At 35.5% G+C, this 14126-nt stretch overlaps 1 protein-coding gene across 18 annotated transcripts in view; it reads left to right on the forward strand.

Annotated features, from left to right (window-relative positions):
* Positions 1-14126, forward strand: part of NRXN1 (neurexin 1) — a 678763-nt gene that overhangs the window by 89635 nt on the left and 575002 nt on the right. The gene's annotated exons all lie outside the window — the stretch shown is intronic.

A 14126-nucleotide genomic window follows, 5' to 3' on the forward strand; every position in this document is an offset into this window, starting at 1 on the left:
ATTTGAGAGAGGTGTATTCCTTGGATATTGGAATATCCTTGAACCTTCTTGTGAGCCAAATACTTCAGCAGAGTGACACTAAAGATTTCAGTTTCACCCTAAGATTGCACTGTATCTCCCTAGGATAAAATTCAGTCCTTGAAATCTACAAGAGCAACTAAACAAATGAGCCCAACAGAATCTAATTTCTATTATTTCAGTGAAAATCAAAAGTAGTTGGAAATTACTGTACATCTCAGAACAGAAGTCTCAGCTGATTTTAACATTAATCCAATCAATCATGCTCAGTGGAGTTTCACCAGCTAAGTGGAAAGAAATTAGGGCCCCAAGGAAGAGTATTTTCAAACATCTCTAACATTTGTCTACATGCAGGATTACAAAATTCTGGACTAAACTTTATCACAGTTTCTAAAGAATCTAAATCTAATGAAAGTGAAGAACTCTTAAGAAGAGTGCTCTAAAATTGTACTGGTATAGCTGAAAATGGGGACTATGCTCTTTAAATGCACATTATAATGATATTTTTCTACCAAGAATAACTCCCTGCAAAGGAATTGAAAAATATTTAAATATTCAGGTCAGAATCAATCATTCTTGTAGAAATAGGAATGCTGCATACAAATTTTTTAACCTACTCTTTACAGGAATTTTCTTTGGTGGTAATAACATGCCAAGGTACTTAGAAATGACAGAAATTTGAGTTACACATTGTCTTTAAACTCTTTTAATTAAAAAAATATATAATTTACACTGGTCCTACTAATATACCTCTTTCCTGATTTCCAAAGACTTCTATAACCCTGATATTTTTAATTGCTCAAAGGTAGCTTCCTTTATTTACTTCAGGGTCCACCTAGAGCAATTAAGCAGAACAGTGAAATTGTGCAAAGAACTGGGAAGTTCAGGAGCATAAAGGAGGATTCCCATAGGAAATTGTGGAGCATGGAACATGGACTTGGCTATGAAATTTTCTTCATTCTTTTAATGCTTTTCATAGACGCCAACCTGTTATCCAGATATGGCGGTTTTTTTCAGACTTGGAAGGAAACAAAAGTGACCGAATCTTTTTATTGAATGAATTTATTCTCATGAAAGGAGTCCTTTCTTCCTCATTAAATCTATATTCAGGGCAAAGGTTTTTTTTCTGTTGGCACCCACTTAGAACAATTTTCTGATCAGCACTGCATTTCATTTAAAGGCAGTTTTTGTAATTTGCTGCTATGACTTGGAAGTTCTGGTACTTTTTTTTTTCCTGCTCAAAGTAGACATTTATTCTTTAAAGAAAGGAAGCATCTGGACTGATTCACTGGCAACTAATAAAGCTGTATAGAGCAACCTTGGATAACAAGAGGCTACCACAGAACACCTGGCACTGCTGGCATCACAGCCTTGACTTCAGTAGCTTCTCTGTATTGGGGGTGGGAGGAAATAAAAGCAGCTGGGTCTAATGCCTTTCATCTGCCTTTGCATATTCTTCAGACAGAGGAGAGTCTGCCTGGAAAGCAAAATTCAGCATTAAGTGATATAAGTCTGGAAAATTTTCACTGGGGTTACCCTTAGCTAACAGGTCTGTCCTGAATTCCATTATCGTGAGCCATAGTTATTCCATTTTCAGGAGTATCCACCCAAAGGAAAGGAAGCTGAAAATCTTTCTGTGACCATTAATGCTCTGCTTCTGAAGCATCTTTTAGCTGACAAAATCCTGAGAGGTTCCTGAGGACAGCTGCATTGGTACTTAGGTGACCCCACTCCCAGCCAACAGTTACATCTCTCTCTAGTACTGGAAGTTAGGAAGAATTTCCTTCATTTCCTACTTCATTGAACCTGAGTGTCTCTGTTAGGAAGAACCTGAGTTATATCAAAAGGTGCCAGATAAGGGCTTTTGATCTCAGGAAAAGGGCATTGCAGGCCTTTTGCTGGTAATACAACCTGGTCTTTTGATTTTCTCAGTTAATGGCTCTGCTTAACCACTTGGTCTTACAAGGTACTTACAAAATACATTTAGTATTTCCACAAGTCCATAAGAAATATTTTTTTAAAATCCACCAAAATCGTTTACATGCAAATCACCATTGAAAACTATGTTTTCGAGCTGTGATTTTACTATTGAAGCTGTGCAAAACAAGGAATAAATTAATTTTAAAGCTAAAAACCTGTTTGACAATAGCAATTTGCACTATCAATGGATGTTTATTTAAATGGATATTTTTTATTATTTGTATTAACTCCAACTACTGACTAGTTGTTACGTAATTTTCAATTTTAGAAGAGTCATTTGACTGTGGTTACATTGAACTCTAGCACTACTGTATGTTTATATCATCACAAAAGGGATGGGAGATTTCAAAGTGTTCTATTTTAATTTAATTTTTGTTTGCCTGAACACCCTTACATCATTGGTGTACAAGTAGTGAACTGGTGCTTTCATTTCATCCAAATATTTCTGAAAACCATTAATTTTGTGGTTATCCCTCTAAGTTCTTAAGTTCTTACATCATTATGAACCTTCGAACAGAAAAAATGCAGCTGTGACTGTGTCAGTCATGCACTGATATTTTTTAATGTCCTTAGCAGGTTTTTTTTCTGTCTCTATACTTCTCTGCAGTGAATTATTCAAATAAGAATACTGTCCATGACTGTGACTGTGTTATAATACTGGAAGAAAATTTATATTTCAGAAAAGAATAATGTAAAAGTATCTAAGTGCAAGATTGGACCAACAAAGCTAGACTTGGAAACTAGTAATTCTGTATGATTCTCATGCAACATATTTATCTGTATAGAACTTTTATACATCTTTTTCATATGGGAAAGTATCAGGAAAATCTATGGAAAAATCTATGGAAAAGACAGGAAAAGATCTATGGCAAATCTGTATTCTGAGCATTACACAAAGCCACCTGAGTCCCACTGTTAGTCTACTGCTTCACACTTCCCCAGAGCAAAGAAGGGGCTTTTCAGGCTGCTATGAAGAGGATAAATTCCTGTATTCCTTTTGAAAATATTGGGAAGCACTGAATACATGGAGTAAAAAACAGTAAGTCATTCACAATTCTGAAGGACAAATTCCTCAACAATTTATATTAACATATCCACATTTACCATGCATACGTGGACCTGCTTTAAGGAGGTAGTCACATTAGCAGGTAAATAGAACCTGCTGCACTTCATCACTTTACCTCTCAGAAATGGCTCTATCTCAGGTTTTATAATGCTTTATATAATGACAAACATGTAATAAAAATCACTCATGTGTCATTATGTGTCATTTTATTCTCTCTTCCAGGAAAACACATGCATTTGATATTTACCCAGTGTTCTAAAATAGCTGATAGACTAACACCTTGCTAACAAGACTATTCATTTTGGTTGTCCTTGAAATGAATAGGCTTGTTAAAGAAACGGGGTTTTGAGAGTTCTGCATTTATCAAGCTGTTATAAAAGCAAAATGAAAATTTAATTAATATTTTCCTTTTCAAAACACCTAAAAGATCTGTATATCAGCCCTATAGCTTTTAATAAGTACATATAACTCTCAGAAATGTACATATATCTAGGTCATGCTAATTATCCACCTTGGGAGGCAAGAATGTGCCTATACTCCTCTACCTAGTTGGCATACTCTTGAGACCCAAGTCAGAAGAGCAGGCTTCAGAAAGTCTAAAAATACATTTACTAGGTTCTTAGCCATTAAACTGCTTAAAGAGGAGGTCTCTCATGTACTAGCTGACAGCCTGTAATTTCTATTATGCAGGAAATGAGACTAGATAATCAAAAACAACCTCTCTGGCCTTGAAGCCTATGAATCACACAGAACAGAAAAATTACTGTGGCAACATGTAAGAAAATTGTCAGGCATTAAAAGAGTCACACCATTTTTGCTTTATTAGTGGCACTTTTATCAGGTTTCTTGTGTAGATGGAATTATGTGTCAATGAGCTCCCCCAAGTCAAGCCCTTATGGACTAACCGGAAAAACCATTCAAAGCATTCCCTCAAGCCAGGATGTAACATGAAAACTGAAACACCTTCATGGGAAAGCCTCAAACATGTATGGAAGTGTGAATCAAATGGAGGTTAATCCTTCTCAAACTTCAATATTTTGCTGTGGTTATTTATTTTGAATACTTTGAATTGAATCCTGCAGTTAATCTCATATTCAGGAGCGTTATGCTATTCAGTATTTTTGTTTTATACAGGTTCTCATAACACATTTGCAACAGGTTTTGGAGGTCTTTAAGTTATACTGTAAGAAATGAACTTACCTTGTCATACAGTGACTGCTACACCAGATAAACCCTGGGCAAAACATCGTTGTGGATTATTTGTGCAGCAAAGCTGCAACTGTTCATATCTGCCTTTTTATAAAGGGAAAAATGCTGGAAAATTAAATGAGAAATAGAAATTGTGATTGAATCTAGAAAATGCTATAAACTCGAGGGTAACACAGCCCCATAAGAGTGCTCTGAATTAGAAAGAAGAAAGATTCAAACTTATAAAACCCAGAGTCTTTTAATATAAAGACTGAAGTCAGCATTCTAATATTTAGTTTCTCTTTGAACCTTACCATTCAAATTTATATTCACTGAGAGTTAAGTAGTCTTTTTTAGTTGCAATATGCTCACACAAAAGGAGAGGATGGAATCATAGGCTACTTTATTGAAGGACTTATTATTCTTCATCAGAATTATCTTTATTCATGAAGACTTCAAACACTTTCTTAATGTTCAGTTTTACTGTAGCTAGGAAAAGATCCTGTTATTTGCTAAAATTCAGGAAGACAAATGGGACTATGTTGTTTCTCCCAGAACATATGAAAAAAAATTAAGGAGTTATTTAATTCAATGGATTTAGAATATATCTAGTTTAAAAAAATTCCAAATCTTTCCCTGGTAATACATGTTGACTATCAGGGAGGAAGAGGAAAGCCAATTTTTGAGGTATTTCTTCTATGCCTCATTAGTGGTGTTCAGTTACACACCTTGTAGACTTAACTTCTGGGTTATTAACATTTTACTGTTTGATAATTTATTAATACAATGGGTCAAATATATGTACAAGCAGCTAAATATGGGTCATTGGGAAAAATGAAAAATCATATTCACTTGGATGGGGAAAAGCGTCTCTCCTACAGATTTTTCTTTATTCTTTTATGGACTTATTGTTGATATATATTATGGGAGCATCTCTATGTGTGGCTAAGAGGAGGTCTCTCTTTTGGAACATCTGTCCTTGTTTTCTAATCTACCTCTGTGTCCTCAGTGAAACTGGTAATTGTACAGCCATCAGTGAAATTGTTGATTTTGTGGGGGAAAGCCATAGGGAAGTGGGATAAGGAATTCTAATTCAGATTGAGAAGTGGGATTCAGATAAGGAAAAGCTGATTTCTATTTTTCCATGTCTTTGGATTGTGTTCAAGCCATTCTGGTGTGTTAGAGAGGAGCAGGCTTCAAATACGTGGCAAATCCATGCCCCTGGTTCCTCCCGTGCTGCTGCATGGTGAGTGAGGGCCCTTCAGAAATTCTCTGAGCAGCTTCCTTCTGTCTCAGTGTCATCCCTCAGAACTGGCAGCATCTGGTATTCTCAGAGAATTAATTTCTGGGGAGCGTTTGAGAACAGGGCATATTAAAATGTCACTATGAGGATGCTATCCTATGTTTGAAGGCTGATACAGAGGAATTGACAGCTAAAAGCAAAACAAAACATAAAAAAGCTATTCCAAGAACAACCCTAGACCCTCCAGCAGTTATAATTAGGTCATTTTGTATAATTTATGTTGGATTATAATATTCAGATTCACCTAAATGAGTACATGGGAGAAAAGCACCACACAATCACTTTTTTCTTTACATTTACAATATATTTTATATTTTTTATTATCTTGTGTCTGTTTACAAGAGACATTGTTTAGCAGGAGAACTGATGAAGCTCTGATACTTTCATGGTTGCACAGTGTCTGTCATTATGCTGAAGGACTGAGGAAAACAAAAATTGGCAGTTAAAGCATGAACTTTCTGTACCTCAAAATATGGTTCTCAATTCCTATTTTGCCTGTGGTTCATCTGCTGACAGTTTTAGCAAATGTTTGACTATCAGCGAAGTGTGGTCATGACTGTTGATGTGGTCAGGCATGTTATTTGAAAAAAAAAAAAAAATCTTTCCAGTACTCCAGGATGTGTCTGATTCAAAATCTAGATTAATTTGGTTTTAGTAAATCACCATGCAACATCTTTGACTGCTTCAGTGTTTGACTTTATTGTAGTGGGTTTGTCTGCAAACAGGCACTAGGAATGAAACCAAACAGACATTAGTGCCAGTTTGGGATGGTTTGGAAAGAGAAATTTATCAGCAGTAACACAGGGCAAGAAAGAAAGGGGAGAAACTTTGAACACTGTTGATAGGTTTTATTTTTTTAAAAAAAGGTTTGCAAGTTGCATTTGGGCTGTTTTCCTTTCTTCTTTGTTTTGGTTTTGGGGTTGTTTTTTGGGTTTTGTTATTGTTTGTTGCTTTGGTTTTTTTTAACTGAGTAATAAACAGGATTCCTGTGGTCTAAGAACAAAGCCACTGCATGTGTGGAGACCAATGAAATACTAATTGGATTACAGGTGTGCTTAATTATCGTGCACTGAAGGTGTTCAATTTTCCTATGATCAAGGCAGTCTTGTGAATATGGACTGCAAGAAAGGGGTTTTTTTTCTTATGCTAAGTGAAAAGCTCAGAGAATAAAAAAAGGATGAGTAAAGCTGACAGGAACTTTACTAAAACTTTATGCATCTCTTGTCTCTTCTTTTTTTCCTGAAGGACAGTGTTTTTATAGTGTGAATATTTAGCATTCTTTTGTGAAGCATTTTGCTAATTAAATACCTGTAGCACCTCTGAGATGCTTTCAGTGTGGGAGGACAATGACTTTTGGCACAAGGCAGTCAGAGCAGCCTGTTCTGGGTTATTGTGTTCAAAACTTTTCCCTGAAAAACGAAGGCACTAAGTAGAAAACTATAAGGGGAAACTTCAGTGTCCTGACATTTAAACCTGGTTCTAGACAGATGTGAAAACTACCTGTGTTTGTGAAGTCTCAAAGAAGGCAGGAAGGTTCTGAAGAGCCATAGAAGTACAGGGATAAAAGATTTTATTATTCTGTTCTTTTCTCCTACCGACTATGTCTCCCTGTTGCTAGGAGAAAGATAAGGTAACTGCTCCCAAATTTTTAAGATACCATAGCTATTTCCTGCCAAGTGTTTTCTCCTAGGACTGACTGTTCCAATACTCAGTAGGGCCCAAAAAAAACTTAGATAAAGCCAACCACTCATACATTTTTTCCTTATATTCCAAGGGTTAAGAAAGGGAGAAGTTAAGAAGAATGGGAAGGTAAAAAGCTGTTGCTGTGGGAGTGGATGACAATTTAGAAGTGGAACACCCAGACCTGGCAATCCTTGGTCCTGGCTTGGCTTGAAAGTGTAGAGAAAACTGCCTGAGAGACCTGGAAGATGTGACTTATTCAAGCTTTCTGGTTGTTCATTTAGTCTTTAAAAAGAAGAACCCTGCTTATGCATTTCTGTCACTTTTGATGTGTGATCAGAATTCAACAATGCTACATTTCTGTCAAAGGCTCTTCAACTCCAACGCTTCCATATCTTCAATTTTCATAATTGATTTGATAACAAAATTACTTAATATTAAGCTCATGACAACATTTTTCAAGAGAGAAAGGTTTCCTTCAACCATTCTCCTCCCCTCATTACTGTATTTTAATTCCTATCTCTGAAAGTAATATTAAATATTTAGTCTATAGACTTGATTTGATCATTACCTGTACATCAGCAAAGAATCTTTGCAACTACAGTGAATTAAAAAGAGCTGTATGTACTTTAGCATGGATGATTTAAGACCAGTTGAGGAGAAGGATATTATGATGTAGATCTCTATCGAGAGGAAGGTTAATGATGACAAAACCCCAAGACCTCTAGGTCTTAAGCAGAGGTCTATAATATTTGCCTAACAAGATTAGGTCTAAGGACAAAACTAAGTAGCAGAGTGCTCACACATAATCAAGGAGGTGAAAGTGGTGGCAAAAGAAGGAAGAAATAAGCAAAACAAGGCATAAGAGAGCAGAAAGAATTTTGCCTCTGAAATCAGCAAGTGGAAACAAGTTGTATTTTATACCTTTTTTACCAATGACATGTAAATAGATCTTCTGTCCAATTTCCGCTAAAATTTCTATTATGTTTTATGTATTTAAGCCTCAAATAAAGATAAATAGATCAAATAACCTCTGATTCCCCAAAACATGAACATTTAGCTTTCTAAAAGTAGGAAAAATACCTTACATGTGCTATTAAGTATTCTAGATGCCTATTCCATAACCACATTATTCTCATATCTTAAAAGACCTTGAAGCAAAAATGCTTCAAGTCTAATGTGAAATATAAATGTATAAGAAAATAGAGTGAAGAGAATCAAATAGGTAGAATATATTTTATTATTTAGTAATGTGCTTGAATATGGTGCCCAAACATTTGTATTTGCCCTGAAGAAATGTGTTGAATTTTTTTTTTTAATATCTAAACATGGATAAAGGAAAGAAGCTCCAAAACCCTCCCTATTTCTTAAGTCAAAAAATTTTATGAGGAAATAACATAAATTACCTGCATTACACTACATACATTACAGATATTACATACACCCAGTCATTACTTACGTGCATTGAAATGTCAAATAATCTGAAAAAAAAAGTAGCAGTTTTTCAGAACTACTCTTTCTTTTTTAATAAAGTCAGGAGCAATATCTATATAAAATGACTCTAGAGCATGCTGAATGCATTTTAAATTTATCAGCAAACTCCTTTTAGTTATCAAGCTTGAGAACATTTATTCTATTCATTATTGACATCTCCCAGAATTCTTTCCATGGTTTTGTGCAAATAGCTTGGCAGCTTTTGGCAAATAGAGGTGATTTTCAGTAACATTTTTCAGATACTTCAAATTGAATTATACATCCAGAGACAGTCAATCTTTCTTATCATTAATTTTTCAGGGGAAAAAAAAAATCCTTTTGTATTGAAGGCCAGCTCTACAAAGGGGACCTAAGCCTTGCAATGCTAACAGAGATCTAGCCAAAGGGCTGGAGAAATCCTGCCCACCAGAATGCACAACCCTTGCCTCAGCACACGGGCTTGTTCTGCAGTAAAAGGGGGAAATATGAGGTGCCTTTGGGTACTGTGAGAATTTTAGTACTGTGAAAGTGAAAACTATGAAGTTGCTGAGTAAAGGTTGTGAGATCTAAAGAATGCTTCTACCTTAGGAATTTTGCATGCATTTTAGATCTGGCATCCCAACATGACAACATTAAGAAGGCACACCCATGCCCACAGCTATGTGGCATTTTTTGGCACCTTGTAGCTTTTGTTTTTTACTTTGAATTCTATTGCCTCAAACCATTTTATTTTAAAGTAGCTCAAAAGATATGCATTTCTAATTGTAATGATGGTTATAGACTCTTGACCTTATTGAAGTAACTCCAGTCTTTGCCCAATATGTCTGCAATATTGGGCAAAGTCTTTATTAGGCCTTTGGCCTCTCTTTTCGTGGCTATTGATGGTCTGGAAAGAAGGTCTAAAGAGATGAAGATTACAGCAATATGTGGAATCTTTGCATCATACCTAATCCCAAAGCTGGGAATAGGGCTGAGCTGTAGCCTGGGACCTTCCTTAAGCATGGAGAGCAGAGTCACTTCCATGAAATAGGTTGATCCAGCACAGACAGCAGAAGCACTAGGATGGTGCAGTCTCACATGCACAAATCTTTTATTGCTTCTGACTGAGACACACTCAGAAAAGATTTATAGTTTTGGTCAGCCTAACCTATGTGGGGTGTAAAATGATTTTCTTTCCAGAGCTCAGAGGCTTAGGACTCATTTGCTGTTGCTATAAAAGTCAATGGCAGTGTGAAAGTTGAGGTGTGCTAAATGAGGTGCTACCCAATGCATTGAGCTTGGTGTGTCATCTTGTAATCAAGTCTGAGGTTCCCTTCTAGCTGTTAAATGCAGCCTTCTGCAAATGTTAGGTGAGTGTCTAGATTTACAGATCAACTTTCAGTGATTTAATAACTTCCTTAAAGAAAACAAGTGTTAGTTTACGAGGTAGGATTGAGGGAAAATACCTTACAAATCTATTGAGAATTTGCATAAGAATTATATTATCAAATGTCAGCTGATAACTACTTTTTTGTATGATAATTCCAGCACTTATTATGAAATTATTTATGTCATCATCTAGTTTTCAGTTGTCTTAGAGCAAGAATGCACATATATCTGTGTGATGGTGGTCAAGAGCTGGACAATGATCTTAGAGGTCTTTTCCAACCTGAACCATTCAATGGTTTTTCAATGGGTTTCATGTATCAAGATAAGGACAGAGACTGCAAAACCAATATTTTTCCTCACAACTTCACTTCTTTGGAATCTTCCATGGAGGTTCTACTGTTCTGTGTTTTCTTTGGAGGGAAGGATAAAACACTTAATGCCCTATATCCAAGCCTTCCTGTTCAGCTGCTGGAAATGCTCTCACTCTGATAAGTGAGGTTTCAACCTGCAAGCATGGCACAGAATGAAATTTCATAGGGTTATTAGATTTCATGCTTTATTAAATCTGGAGTCAGATTTTTCTGTAGCCAAGCAGGGCAAGCCTGAAGTCCAAGAAAGTGGGCCTGGAAGTGCAGGAGAAGATATGTCCATTGTGGAAAGTAAGTTCAGTGTGGTCAAGTGATGAAAGAGGCTGTCAGGGATAGACCACTAATTTCAAAAGGCAACTTTCTGCTAAGAAGGAGTCCTCAACAGGCAGAAGATGCTGGAGAGCACTAGTGGTGAATTCCTCTGTGGTGAATCCCAAGCTGTCAGAGCAGTTTTGTGGCGCAGATATGTGAGCAGTGGTTTCTCCACAGTGAGAAAAGTTTTCATAGTCCATCCCTTGGTATTAACAACTAATTGCTCTAAATATGTGAGAGAGTAGACAGTGGTATTATTTACTGTAGAGGAGTTGGATATAACTCTAGAAAAGCCAATATTCTGCCATGAAACAAGCTACTAATTTGCTTATGTGGTAAATTGAGAGTGCTGCTCTTAGAATTGAATTACTTGTAGGAAAATGGAAAAAAGCCTCACCTGCTCACCTTCATGCAGCCCACAGATATTATTGGCAGGCTGATGTGGTAGAAATTTGTTTTGTGTTCAGAATTATAGTAATGAAAAGGGTCATCAATATAGCTAATATTACTATTGATTCAGTATTGCTCTATTTTTTTTTTACTTGCATTACTGCTTTGCCATGATCCATCTCTCTTGTACATCCTTTGTTCGCCACTTCTAAGAAATGAAAATACACATCCCTCAATCTATGTCTTGAAGTAGTCAATAGCTGCTGAAGGAATGTTTTTAACTTTGGCATTTAATGAAAGTCTTTTAAGACTTTGAACTGTGACAGACTATGTCATTAAAATACTCTTTAATTTGTGGTATAATTTATAAAAGTGTAAGGGGTTTACATGTTTATAATAAATGGATATATTGCTATCAGTGTGAAAAAGCAGTAGATTGAATAGTATAAAAGTCAGTCACTAATTTTGTGTTTATATAAATTCCTTTTTGAAGCTTTTAATTGAATTAATCAATTTAAAATCAGATTACTCAAACACAGCAAAACTTCAAAGGTATTGACATTTTTTCTCTCTGACCTTTATGGAGTAAACTTAGCTGTATTTTTAATCAATAATTTGGCTGTGAGCTTGTCTCTTAGTTAAGCTCTGGAAGGCCAATATCCCATCCTTACTGATGACTATGGCAAAATTCTTCTTGACTAAAATGAGATTTGCAGTTCAGTCTTTCTATTTTTGATAATTTAAAGTCATACACCTTAGAGAAATTTTAAAGAATGATTCTTTATTTTTTTCATATGGGTGCTATATAGGAAGGAAATTATAATTTAACACTCAACTACTTGCACAAGCATGCAGAAACTACCCCAGTCACAAAAATAGACTAAGTCATAACTTAATGGCAGAGAATAAATTAGATGATACTGTGAAGATATCAAATTCAGCAAGTATTATAAATAATTTCTTAATCAAAGCGGGTAAGTTTGTAACTGGTAAGCAGTTAGTACTAATTATTGTATTAAAATTAGAACAAAGGTGAGGACACAATACTGTATTGTTTAAGAAGCAGTTTTAATATGAGCAATACTAAGGAAAAATTGCTTTCAGAGCTGGGCATGTGCTGTAGTTAAGATAAAATTGCTCAGACTCATCTGACCATTGATTCTGTTTTTCATCAAGTTCTCTTACTGAAAAAAGCTGTAGTCAATCAAACATGACTGTTGTATGATGCAGAAGTGCTAAGTAGATTTTAAACATTATTCTGGTTTTGGTTGCTGTAAACTATAAACTTCTAACTATTGCACTTTGTAGTAATAATCTTTGTTTTTAAAGACATGTTATTCTTATGAGAAGAAATACATGGTTTTGGTGTCTGAATAATTTGATCCTAAGGCATAGGAATAACAAAATATGCTTTGGGGCTTGCAATCTAAAGCCAGCTTGCTATATCTGACATTTATCTGCCCCTATTCAATTTTGCTCTGGGGAGGACCAGCAGCTCTTTGATTAATTTACAACTGCTTCAATATGAAATCTTAGTCATGGCATTGTGATGGCAGGTCAGCAGCAATACCCCTTTCAAGGTGCTGCCTTTGAAAGGCTGGAAGGCTCTGGATGTCACTTACAAATTTTTTTAATGTTATTTTTCTCTACATTCTGTTGAATATTTTTTTTTTCCATTGCTCATAATCACGTTGAGGAATGAGGTCTTAGCCACACATTTATAAAACTCTATGTTCATGTGAGCAATTGGAGAGCAAGAAAAGGGCAAAAGAGCCAACGGGTATATTTTATGAAAACTTATTCTGTTTCATAAATTCTACTAGCAGCAAGGATCTAATTCAGCTGCTGTCAAATTTTGGGCCACCTCAGAGGTACTCATGAAGAATGATATAACTTCAAATGTCCCATTACCTCATCAAAGGATTAATGGGAAACAATGCTTCTTGAGGAAGGCTCTGCATTGCCTCTTTCCTGCTGGGGTAAGACAGCTGGCTAACCTGTGTTAATAGTCTCTTTTCTGTCATCAGACTCTTGTGAAAAGGTGTAGGAAAGCTGGAAAAGTGCTGTCATGTCCTTATGACACATGGCATAGCATTTGTATCATTTTTCCCCTCCCCTCTGAGCTCACCTGGAATTCAGAAAGCACTTACATGGGAAGATGATTCTGCAGATAATCCTGACTTCAGTTTCTGTCTTTATCAAGACTATAGTATTCTATACTTACTTGCAAAGCACATTTATGCCTTCTCTAGTCAAATTATTCTCAAAACCTTGGTTATTTCTGAATAACATTAATTGTAATGGTGACATACAAAGACATTTGATTAAGAGACATGACTGTTAGTCACACTAACCAACAAACAAAACCTTTGAAACCAAGCTTCATCTGGGTGTATATTTCTGTTACTGAATCCATGCCTGAGTTCATGGGCTTATACCCTAATAAGGAAAAAAAAAAAAAAAAGTTAATTTTATAGTGCAATTTCATGAGAAGAAGGTTACTTGTGAATTTTCTTTACATTCACTTAGCCAATATCGTGCATGTTCTGACATCCTAAGGTCACTTAAAATATCTTTCTCTAGATTTATACATGCTGTACAAAAAAAAAGCCAAACAAACATTAGGAAAAAATAAGACCTCATCACAGTATTTGAAAGTTTATGATTCATTACAGTTCACATATTTTAGTACGATTCTGTTCTAGATTTTGTTTTGTATGATTTTTCACTGTAAGAATGACATTTAGTGAAAAAGAAAAGAGGAGAGATACCATCTTCTGTGCAAGAAATCTATTTTAAGCCTCCTTTCTTTCTTTCTTTCTTTCTTTCTTTCTTTCTTTCTTTCTTTCTTTCTTTCTTTCTTTCTTTCTTTCTTTCTTTCTTTCTTTCTTTCTTTCTTTCTTTCTTTCTTTTTCTTTCTTTTCCTTTCTTCCTTCCTTTCTTTTCCTTTCTTTCTTTTCCTTTTTTCTCCCTGTGTAGT

Source organism: Molothrus aeneus, chromosome 3 (assembly GCF_037042795.1).
Source record: "Molothrus aeneus isolate 106 chromosome 3, BPBGC_Maene_1.0, whole genome shotgun sequence".
Classification (NCBI taxonomy): domain Eukaryota; kingdom Metazoa; phylum Chordata; class Aves; order Passeriformes; family Icteridae; genus Molothrus; species Molothrus aeneus.